Source organism: Pan paniscus, chromosome 6, assembly GCF_029289425.2.
Source record: "Pan paniscus chromosome 6, NHGRI_mPanPan1-v2.0_pri, whole genome shotgun sequence".
Classification (NCBI taxonomy): domain Eukaryota; kingdom Metazoa; phylum Chordata; class Mammalia; order Primates; family Hominidae; genus Pan; species Pan paniscus.
The window spans coordinates 177273520-177285705 of NC_073255.2; positions in this window are offsets into that span (position 1 = coordinate 177273520).

Sequence of the window (12186 nt, forward strand, 5' to 3'; positions counted from 1 at the left end):
ATCTTGGCCAAGTATTTTGGCTGAGCAATGCTCTGGAGGGCTGGTCCCCTTATCTCCAGGCTTCCCTTTCTAAGCCATGTGTCTTCTAGCAAATTATCCTACCTCTTGGTGTTCCTGCTTTCTCCTCTGTAAAAACGACAATAATAATAATAATAGGCCAGGCGTGGTGGCTCACGCCTGTAATCCCAGCACTTTGGGAGGCTGAGGTAGGCGAATCACCTGAGGTCATGAGTTTGAGATCAGCCTGGCCAACGTGGTGAAACCCCGTCTTTACTAAAAATACAAAAATTAGCCGGGTGTAGTGGCTAGTCCCAGTTACTGAGGAGGCTGAGGCAGGAGAATTCCTTGAACCCGGGAGGCGGAGGTTGCAGTGAGCCGAGATCGCGCCACTGCACTCCAGCTTGGGCGACAGAATGAAACTCTGTCTCAAAATAATAATAATAGTAATAGATAATAGTACCTACTCCAGAGATGGCTGTGAAAGTTAAATGAGAATCTGTTTAAAAACCTTTGCACTGGCCGGGCGCGGTGGCTCACGCCTGTAATCCCAGCACTTTGGGAGGCCGACGGGGGCGGATCACCAGGTCAGGAGATTGAGACCATCCTGGCTAACACGGTGAAACCCCGTCTCTACTAAAAAATACAAAAAAATTAGCCGGTCGTGATGGCGGGCGCCTGTAGTCCCAGCTACTCCGAGGCTGAGGCAGGAGAATGGCGTGAACCCGGGAGGCGAAGCTTGCAGTGAGCCGAGATCGCGCCACCGCACTCTAGCCACTGCACTCCAGCCTGGGCGACAAAGCTAGACTCCATCTCAAAAACAAACAAACAAACAAACAAACAAAAACCCTTTGCATTGTGCTTTTCACACTGCAGTGAATACATAATGAGTAACAAAATATGTCTGGAATATCCTAGCTTTTTTTTTAATGCGTCTTTAAAATTGTATGTATTTAAGGTGTAAAACATTGTTTTAATATACATGTACCTAGTGAAGTGATTACTACAGTCAAGCAGATTTAGCATATCACCTTACATGAATATTTTGTGTATGTGTTTGTGGTAAAAACCCAAGCTCTACTCTTAGCAATTTTCCAGTATACAATACAATATTATCTATTAACATTAATCATAGTCTTCGGCCGGGTGCGGTGGCTCACACCTGTAATCCCAGCACTTTGGGGGCCGAGGCGGGCGGATCACAAGGTCAGGAGATCGAGACCATCCTAGCTAACACGGTGAAAGCCCGTCTCTACTCAAAAAACACAAAAAATTAGCTGGGCATAGTGGTGGGTGCCTGTAGTCCCAGCAACTCGGGAGGCTGAGGCAGGAGAATGGCGTGAACCCGGGAGGCGGAGCTTGCAGTGAGCTGAGATCACGCCACTGCCCTCCAGCCTGGGCAAGAGCGAGACTCCGTCTCAAAAAAAAAAAAAAAAAAAAAATCATAGTCTTCATGTGGTACATTAGATCTCCAGACTTATTCATCCTACACAGCTGCAACTTTGTCCCCTTTGACCTGATGTCCCCATTCCCCACTCCACTCCTGGTAAACCACTGTTCTACTCTGTTTCTATGTATTCAACTTTTTCACATCTTCACGTATAAGTGAGATAATGTAGTATTGTTCTTTGTGTCTGGCTTATTTCATTTAGCATAATGTCCTGCAGGTTTATCCATGTTGTGGCAAATAAAGGCTACCACACAGGTAGTAACCTTTAGAGACACAATAGGTGGTAAATGTTTCTTTCAGACTTTTCAAGTTGTCAGACTCTTAGTTAATCTCTCTCAGATCTGGGGAAGGGAGAGCCCCAAAGAAGGCTCTTGTAAATAGAGCCTTCTATTTTAAGGCTGAGAAATAAGGAATATCCTAGCTTCTGAGGATTACTTTTTTTTTTTTTTTTTTGAGACCGTCTTACTCTGTCACCAGGCTGGAGTGCAATGGCGCGATCTCGGCTCACTGCAACCTCTGCCTCCCGGGTTTAAGCAATTCTCCTGCCTCAGCCTCCCAAGTAGCTGGGACTACAGACGTGCGCCACCATACCCAGCTAATTTTTGTATTTTTAGTAGAGACAGGCTTTCACCATGTTGGCCAGGCTGGTCTCGATCTCTTGACTTCGTGATCCACCCACCTAGGCCTCTCAAAGTGCTGGGATTACAGGTGTGAGCCACCACGCCCGGCCTGGATTACTTCTAAAACTATGAAAAGTAAAGTGTAGTTAATTTTTAATTTTTTTTAGGGATGAGGTCTCACTATATTGGCCAGGCTGGTCTCCAGCACCTGGGCTCAAGTGATGCTCCTGTCTTGGCCTCCCTAAGTGCTGGGATTATAGGCATAAGCTACCATGCCGGGCCTCAGAGTGTATTTAATTATTTTTCCCCATAAGGCCTACTGTCCACTCAGATGCAACATATTAAACTCTGAGTTTCCATAGGCAGTTTTTCATAAGCCCTTAAGTTCGACTTTTCTGTAATCTCTACGTTGAAAGTGAAAATCAGCCTATTAATCATCAGACCGCGATGTGCCCAACACAGGCAAACAAGGAAGGTGGCAAAAACAACAGAAAAGAATGCATCTCCTAAGGCCACACCACAGCAAGATAACTAACAATCCCCTCGAAGGAAACCAAAATATTTCACTTCACCTCAAAATATACACTTCTGGCCAGGCGTGGTGGCTGACGCCTGTAATCCCAGCACTTTGGGAGGCAGAGTTGGGCGGATTGCATGAGGTCAGGAGTTCGAGACCAGCCTGGGCAACATAGAAAAACCCCCGTGTCTACTAAAAATACAAAAATTAGCTGGGCTTGGTGGCGTGTGTCTGTAATCCCAGCCTGGCCAATATAGTGAGACCTCATCTCTAAACAAAATTAAAAATTAACTACACTTTACTTTTCATAGTTTTAGAAGTAATCCAGGCCGGGCGCGGTGGCTCACACCTGTAATCCCAGCACTCTGAGAGGCCTAGGCGGGCGGATCACAAAGTCAAGAGATCGAGACCAGCCTGGCCAACATGGTGAAAACCTGTCTCTACTAAAAATTCAAAAATTAGCTGGGTGTGGTGGCGCACGTCTGTAGTCCCAGCTACTTGGGAGGCTGAGGTAGGAGAATCTCTTGAACCCGGGAGGTGGAGGTTGCAGTGAGCCAAGATCAAGCCACTGCACTCCAACCTGGACACCAGAGTGAGACTCTGTCTCAAAAATAAATAAATTAATTAATTAAACTTCTTTGACATATTTTAAGATACCGCTTCATAATAAAAAAGAAAAAGAAAAAACAAATAAGATACCTCTTTGGAAGGGTTGGAAATACAAGAATAGAAGGAAAGCTGTCTTTTGTGGGAAAGATTTGCATCTGCAGAGAAAATCTACACTGAGGCAGCCAGGCTTTCTTTGGAGCCCTCCCTTCCCCAGACCTAGGAAACATTAGCTGAGAGTCTGACAACGTTTGAAGCCTGAAGGAAACATTTACTACCTATTGTGTCTCTGAAGGCTGCTACCTGCATGGTTTCAATGACCTGACAAGACCACTGTGGCTAGCCAGGCTTCTGCTTCTCTCCATCCCATAACTGCTGGCCACCATATGATTTACCCTTATATCCTGTTTTGGGATATGTTCCCCATTCTTTCAGTAACCTCAAGATGGAATATAAGCTTCCCCTCCCCGTTGAGGGGTTGGGATCATCACTCTCTTGTTCTCCCTGTGCACATTAATAAATGTGTATGCCTTTTCATCAATAATCTGCCAGGGTTTTTGTTTGTTTCTTTGTTTGTTTTGTTTGTTTTGAGACAGGGTCTCGCTCTGTTGTGCAGGATTAAGTGCAGTGGTGCAATCTCAGCTCACTGCAATCCCCACCTCTCGGGCTCATGCGATCCTCCTTCCTCAGTCTTCCATGTAGCTGAGACCACAGGCACACACCCTTACGTCCAGCCAATTATTGTATTTTTGGTAGAGACAGGGTTTCGCCATGATGTCCTAGCTGGTCTCGAACTCCTGGGCTCAAGCAATCCTCTTGTCTTGGCCTCCCAAAGTGCTAGGATTACAGGCTCTTGGAGGACTGGGATCTTCGCAGAGATGTATCCCAAGTGCCTAGAATAGTGTCTGGCATATAGTAGGTGCTCAATCTCTGATGTTATCAAAATTACCCAGCAATACTATGCCTTGGCTCACCATCCATACCAAACAAAAATAACAACATGTTGTATTAAAAGGAAACAAAAGCCATCTCTCCTTTAGTGTGCTGGGGTAAACATGCAGCAAAAGGGCAATTCGTTCATTTCTTTCCTACCAAACTATTTATTAGGGACCCTACTGTGCCAGCACTACACAGCCAGGTGATTTTTGTTGCTGTTGTTGTTGTGTATGTGTATGTGTTTGTGTGTGTTTGTGGGATGGAATCTCGCTCTGTCGCCCAGAGTGGGGTGCAGTGGTGCGATCTCGGCTCACTGCAATCTTTGCCTCCTGGGTTCAAGTGGTTCTTCTGCCTCAGCCTCCCGAGTAGCTGGGACTACAGGCGCCCACCACCATGCCCAGCTAATTTTTGTATTTTTAGTAGAGATGGGGTTTCACCACGTTGGCAAAGATGGTCTCGAACCCCTGACCTCAAGTGATTGGTCCACCTCAGCCTCCCAAAGTGCTGGGATTACAGGCATGGGCCCTGCCCATGTTTTTGTTTGTTTTTTTTAATAGAAATCAGGCTGGTCTTATCTCCCCTTCCCTCCCCAGGCCTTGGCCTCCCAAGGTGCTGGGATTATAGCCTTGAGCCACCATGCCTGGCCCAGGTTCTTAATTGTAGGCAGAGTAAAGGCTTGGTGTGACGTGAGGGTACCCAGAACTTTCTCCAATTACTAATGCCTTCTCAGATGCCAGAGTCCAGAGGGGGGTGTCTGTATGCTGGGAAGGACTCCAGTAGGAGCAGAAGATCTTTGCCTCATCCATCTCCACTGACTGGGGTTAAGGCCAGTGAAGGAACACAGGAAACTTCACCCCAAAATGTGACTCCCTGGTATAATGAGTGTTTTGAATTAAATGCCCTAGAGATCAACAGGGTTAGAAGAGGCTTCCTCAATCTACATAAAGACCCAAGGACCCTCCAAGAACAATTGTTTTTCCTCCCCCTGTCTATTATCTTATGATCTTTTGCAGGAAGGAAGACCAAGAATGTAATCACATCAGAACAAATTCTTTTACAAGACAATGTGTGTCTTTCAGGCTCATTCAGTTTCCAAAGAGAACCATTTACAAGTTAGTCTCTGTTCCCTTATCCATTCATTCTGCCTTGTAATCATTTAGTGCCCCTTAACAGAACTACTGTTTTTCTGATCTCTCCCTCCCCTCTGAAATAAGGCTATACAACTATCTGGGCCCCACTGGGATATTGGGTAATTACTGTGTGATTCGCCCCACCCATACCCCATGCATGTTAATAAATGTGTGTGCCTTTTCTCTATTAATCTGCCTTTGTCAGTTGATTTTTCAGCAGGGACACTTGGTAGAGAAAGGAGGAATAACGAGGCGGTGGTGGGTATCTGCTTCACAACTTTGCATGAAACTATAGTCATTTTCAGAGTGTGGTGATCATACTTAGAACAAAAAGTTGCATGGCTTGGCAAGGAGTGTTCAATAGAACTAGTCAGGATAACAGAAAAGTTAAAATCATGACTGTGCAGGAAATCTGAGCTATATAGGAGTCACATGGGCACTTTTGTTCCTGCACATAGTGGCTGTGTGGCATTGGGCAAATTACCACCTCAGTTTCCTTGTTGATGAAATAAAGCCAAAAACACACCGGGCGTGGTGGCTCACGCCTGAAATCCCAGCGCTTTGGGAAGCCTAGCCAGTCGTGTAACCACCCAAGGAATTCACCTTGCCCGCTGCCTAGACAGAGCCAATTCATCAAGACGAGAATTACAACAGAGAAAGAGTAATTCATGCAGAGCCAGCTGTCCGGAAGACCAGAGTTTTATTATTACTCAACTCAGACTCCTGGAGCATTCAGAGAGCAGAGTTTTTAAGGATAACCTGGTGGGGCGGGGGAAGGGGGAAGCCAGTGAGGCAGGAGTGCTGATTGGTTGGTCAGAGATGAAATCCTAGGAATCAGAGCTGTCTTCTTTTGCTGAGTCAGTTCCTGGGTGGGGGTCACAAGATCAGATGAGCCAGTTTATTGATCTGGGTGGTGCCAGCTGATCCATCAAGTGTAGGGTCTGCAAAATATCTCAAGCAATGATCTTTTTTTTCTTTTTTTCACCAAGGCTGGAGCGCAATGGCTATCTCAGCTCACTGCAACCTCCGCCTCCCGGGTTAAAGCAATTCTCATGCCTCAGCCTCCCGAGTAGCTGGGACTACAGGTGCCCGCCACCATGCCTGGCTAATTTTTGTATTCTTTTTTTCCAAGACGGAGTCCCACTCTGTTGCCCAGGCTGGAGTGCAGTGGCACAATCTCGGCTCACTGCAACCTCTGCCTCCCAGGTTCAAGCGATTCTTTTGCCTGGGATTCTCTTTCCTGGGAGCAGCTGGGATTACAGGCACCCGCCACCACGCTGGGCTAATTTTTTTGTATTTTTAGTAGAGACGGGGTTTCACCATGTTGGCCAGGCTGGTCTCGAACTCCAGACCTCAGGTGATCAGCTCACCTGGGCCTCTCAAAGTGCTGGGCACCGATCTTAGGAGAAGTTTAGGGAGGGTCAGAATCTTGCAGCCTCCAACTGCATGACTCCTAAACCATAACTTCTAATCTTGTGGCTAATGTTAGTCCTACAAAGGCAATCTAGTCCCCAGCCAAGAAGGAGGTCTGCTTTCGGAAAGGGCTGTTATGGTCTTTGTTTAAACTATAAAGTATAAACTAAGTTTCTCCCAAAGTTAGTTCAGCCTACACCCAGGAATGAACAAGGACAGCTTGGAGGTTAGAAGCAAGATGGAGTCAGTTAAGTTAGATCTCTCTCTGTTTCAGTCATAATTTTGCAAAGGTGGTTTCAGTTGGATCACTTGAGGTCAGGAGTTCAAGATCAGTCTGGCCAACATGGTGAAACCCTGTCTCTACCAAAAATACAAAAATGAGCCAGACATGGTGGTGTGTGTCTGTAGTCCCAGCTACTCAGGAGGCTGAGGCAGGAGAATCACTTGAACCTGGGAGGCAGAAGTTGCAGTGAGGCAAGATAACTCCACTGCACTCCAGCCTGAAGGACAGAGCAAGACTCCATCTCACACACAAAAGAAAAGAAATAAAGCCAAAAGGAAACAAACAAACAAACAAACAAAAAGCCACACACAAAAACACCTTCCTTCTAAATATTAAAGGAGTTAATGGATGCAAAACTCAAAGGACATTCACTTCATTTGATAACTGCTAGATATAGGCTGGGCGCGGTGGCTCATGCCTATAATCCCAGCATTTTGGGAGGCCAAGGCGGGCAGATCACAAGGTCAGGAGATCGAGACCATCCTGGCTAACATGGTGAAACCCTGTCTCTACTAAAAATACAAAAAATTAACTGGGCATGGTGGCATGCGCCTATAGTCCCAGCTACTCAGGAGGCTGAGGCAGGAGAATCGTTTGAACCTGGGAGGCAGGGGTTGCAGTGAGCCAAGATCATGCCACTGCACTCCAGCCTGGCAACAGAACAAGACTCTGTCTCAAAACAAAACAAAACAAAACCTATTAGATATGTGTTTGCTATTGTTTTAATTGCTGTTGTTACATGACATTAGAATAGGGTTGTCAAACTTAGCAAATAAAGATATAGAATGGCAGGTGACCCTGGCTCATGTCTGTAATCCCAGCCCTTTGGCAGGCTGAGGCAGGAGGATCACTTGAGGCCAGGAGTTCTAGACCAGCCTGGGCAACATAGGGAGACCTCTAGCTCTACAAAATAAAAATTAAATTTAAAAATTAAAAGAAAATCTGGATGCCAAGTTTGAATTTCAGCTAAATAATCAGTACTTAGTATAAATATATTCCAAATATGACATGAGATATACTTAAAAATTATTGTTTATCTGAAATTAAAATATAACTAGTGTGTTGGCTTTGCACAGTGGCTCATGCCTGTAATCCCAGCACTTTGGGAGGCCAAGGTGGGTGGAACACTTGAAGTCAGGAGTTTGAGACCAGCATGGCCAACATGGTGAAACCCCCATCTCTACTAAAAATACAAAAAAATTTAGCTGGTCATGGTGGTGACGCATGCTGTAATCCCAGCTACTCAGGAGGCTGAGGCACCAGAATCACTTGAACCCTGGAGGCAGAGGTTGCAGTGAGCCAAGATCACGCCACTGCACTCCAGCCTAGGCCACACAGCAAGACTCCATCTCAAAAAAAAAATACACATAGTGTTAAAGGAAAATAAATGTTGGGGCCTGTAAATTACTAAGCTAAAGGGAAAAGTCAAGCTGGAAACTTCTCAGGGCCAAACTGTCTCCCATTCTATTCAAAGTCACCCCTCTGGTGACTGAGATAAACGCATATCTGATTGCCTTCTTTGGAGGGCCCAATCAGAAACTCAGAAGAATGCAACCATTTGTCTGTTATCTACCTATGACCTGGAAAACTCCTCCCGGCTTGGAATCTTCCCTTTTTTGGCTTCAAGTTGTCCTGCCTTTCCAGACTGAACCAATGTTCATCTTGCATATGTTGATTGATGGTTCATGTCTCCTTAGAATGTATAAAAGCAAGCTGTGCTCTGACCACCTTGGGCACATGTAATCAAGAACCTCCTGAGGCTGAGTACAGTGGCTTATGCCTGTAATCCCAGCACACTGGGAGGCCGTGGTGGGCAGGTTACTTGAGGTCAGGAGTTCCAAACCACTCAGGCCAACATGGTGAAACTCCATCTCTACTAAAAATACAAAAATTAGCCGGGCATGGTTGTGCACACCTGTAATCCCAGCTGCTTGGGAGGCTGAGGCGGAGAATCACTTGAACCCTGGAGGTGGAGGTTTCAGTGAGCTAAGATCATGCCATTGCACTACTGCCTGGGGGACAGAGTGAGACTCTGTCTCAAAAAAATTAGCTGGGCGTGGTGGGGCACACCTGTAATCCCAGCTTCTCCACCACACTCCAGCTTGGGCAGCAGAGCGAGACTCCATCTCAAAAAAAACAAAAACAAAAACAAAAAACACCTCCTGAGGTTATGTCACAGACACACATCCTTATATAAGAACCACACTTGATGATTTTCAAAGGCCTTACACCTACATTATCTAGTTTGAGTCCCACATTGGCCTTTAGAAGTAGGAGAAGTACAGAGTACTTTACCATTTTAAAGCCCGGAAAATGAGGTTGTCGAGTCATGCACAAATGTTGCCTGTAATCACATAGCCCATAAGTGAGCTTGGAGCTTGAGGAATTTAAACTTCTGCTTTATTGCTTCCCTGAGCTGGTGCTGGAGGTCAGGCCTTGCCCTAAAAGAGTTTTTCCTTTGAAAGAAAAGGCTATGGCCGGGCGCAGTGGCTCATGCCTGTAATCCCAGCACTTTGGGAGCCAAGGCGGGTGTATCACGAGGTTAGGAGATCGAGACCATCCTGGCTAACACGGTGAAACCCCATCTCTACTAAAAATACAAAAACAAAATTAGCTGGGTGTGGTGGTGGGGGCCTGTAGTCCCAGCTGCTCAGAAGGCTGAGGTGGGAGAATGGCGTGAACCCAGGAGGCAGAGCTTGCAGTGAGCCGAGATCGTGCCACTGCACTCCAGCCTGGACGACAGAGCAAGACTCTGTCTCAAAAAAATTAAAAAAAAAAAAGAGAGAAGACTACAAATAAGACACAATCACTTTAAGTTCTGCAAAGTTAAAGGATAAGAGATTTGTCTGGCATCTTCCCAAGCCAGTGTGGAATATTTTATTGTCAGCAGATGTAGTTTGTACTATGTTACACAAGTTTTGACAACCTTAATCTGGAAACTGTAGTCTACACAATAAACATAATGTTGATCTATGTTTTATTTTCTTTCCAAAGGGAGTTTAATTAATGATTTGTTCCCTGTAAAAACAGTCTACATTCTCTTATAGACCAGTGGTTCCCTGCCTTTTAAATCCTCCTCAATCAATGCTCCTGACTGGGCCTCCCTTTGTAATCCCATAATGCTAAGATTACAGGTGTGAGCCATCAGCCCCAGCTATGAGTTATTTTATTTTATTTTTATTGTTATCTTATTTATTTTATTTTATTTTATTTTATTTTATTTTTGAGATGGAGTTTCGCTCTGCTGCCCAGGCTGGAGTGCAGTGGCATGATCTAGGCTCACTGCAAGCTCTGCCTCCCGGGTTCACGCCATTCTCCTGCCTCAGCCTCCCAAGTAGCTGGGACTACAGGCGCCTGCCACCACACCCAGCTAATTTTTTGTATTTTTAGTAGAGACGGGGTTTCACCGTGTTAGTCAGGACAGTCTCAATCTCCTGACCTCATGATCTGCCCGCCTTGTCCTCCCAAAGTGCTGGGATTACAGGCGTGAGCCACCGTGCCCGGCCTATTTTATTTTTATTTTTAGAGATGGAGACTTGCTCTGTCACCCAGGCTGGAGTGCAGTGGTATGATCTCAGCTAACTTCAACCTCTGCCTCCTGGGTTCAAGCGATTCTCCTGCCTCAGCCTCCTGAGTAGCTGGGATTACAGGCGTGCACCAACATGCCCAGCTAATTTTTGTGTTTTTAGTAGAGACAGGGTTTCGCCATGTTGGCTAGGCTGGTCTCAAACTCCTGACCTCAGGCAATCCACCCCCCCACCCCCCTTCAGTCTCCCAAAGTGCTGGGATTACAGGCATGAACCACCACACCCAGCCCATGAGTTATTTTATTTTATTTTTATTTTTATTGTATTTATTTATTTTTCAGTCGGAGTCTTGCTGTATCACCCATACTGGAGTGCAATGACGTGATCTCGGCTCACTGCAACCTCTGCTTCCCAGGTTCAAGTGATTCTCCTGCCTCAGCCTCCCAAGTAGCTGGGATTACAGGCGCGCCACCACACCCAGCTAATTTTTGTATTTTCAGTAGAGACAGGATTTCACCATGTTGGCCAGGCTGGTCTCCAACTCCTGACCTCAGATGATCCGCCCACCTCAGCTTCCCAAAGTGCTGGGATTACAGGCATGAGCCACCGCGCCTGGCCGAGTTATTTTTAATATTAAATACTGTGTTAATTTTTGGTACATATATATATATATGTATATATATATATATATATTTTTTTTTTTAATAAGCAATCCAGTTTGGCCAGGTGCAGTGGCTCATGCCTGTACTTCCAGCACTTTGGGAGGCTGAGGTGGGAAGATCACTTGAAGCCAGGAGTTCAAGACCAGCCTGGGCAATATAGCAAGACTCCATTTCTAGAAAAAAATTGGAAAATTAACTGGAACCAGGAGAGGTGTCTTATGCCTTGTAATCCCAGCACTTTGGGAGGCCAAGGTGGGATGATTGCTTGAGGCCAGGGGTTCAAGACCAGCCTGGGAAACATGGCAAAACCCTGTCTCATTCCTGCAATCCTAGCACTTTGGGAGGCTGAAGCGGGTGGGTCACTTGAGGTCAGTTCAAGACCAGACTGGCCAACATAGTGAAACCCCCGTCTCTACCAAAAATACAAAAATGAGCTCTTGGCCTTGGCGCCATCTTCTTGGAAACCTTTGTGCTACAAGAGCCAAGTGGAGGAAGAAGCACACGAGGAGGCTGAAGCCCAAAAGAAAGATGAGGCAGAGGTCCAAGTAAACCACTAGCTTGTTGCACCCGTGGAGGCCACAGAAGCAGAAACATGGAATGCCAGAGGCTGGGAATGCTGGTACAAGTTGTTGGACTGCATGCTACTGTCTAGAGCTTTCTCAATGGACCTGGAACTTTATCGCCAACTGATCGCCAAGACCACCTCTGAGACCCACCTTGGTAATAACCAAAACTGTCCATGTTGGTCCTTTGTCCTGGATCTGTGACATTCTGAACTATTTATTTATTTATTTTTTGAGACAGAATCTTGCTCTGTCACCCAGGCTGGAGTGCAGTGGTGTGATCTCGGCTCACTGCAATCTCCGCCTCCTGGGTTCAAGCGATTGTCCTGCCTCAGCCTCTTAAATAGCTGGGATTACAGGTGTGCGCCACTATGCCCAGCTAATTTTTTTGTATTTTTGGTAGAGATGGGATTTCACCAAGTTGGTCAGGCTGGTCTCGAACTCCTGACTTCATGATCCGCCCGCCTCGGCCTCCCAAAGTG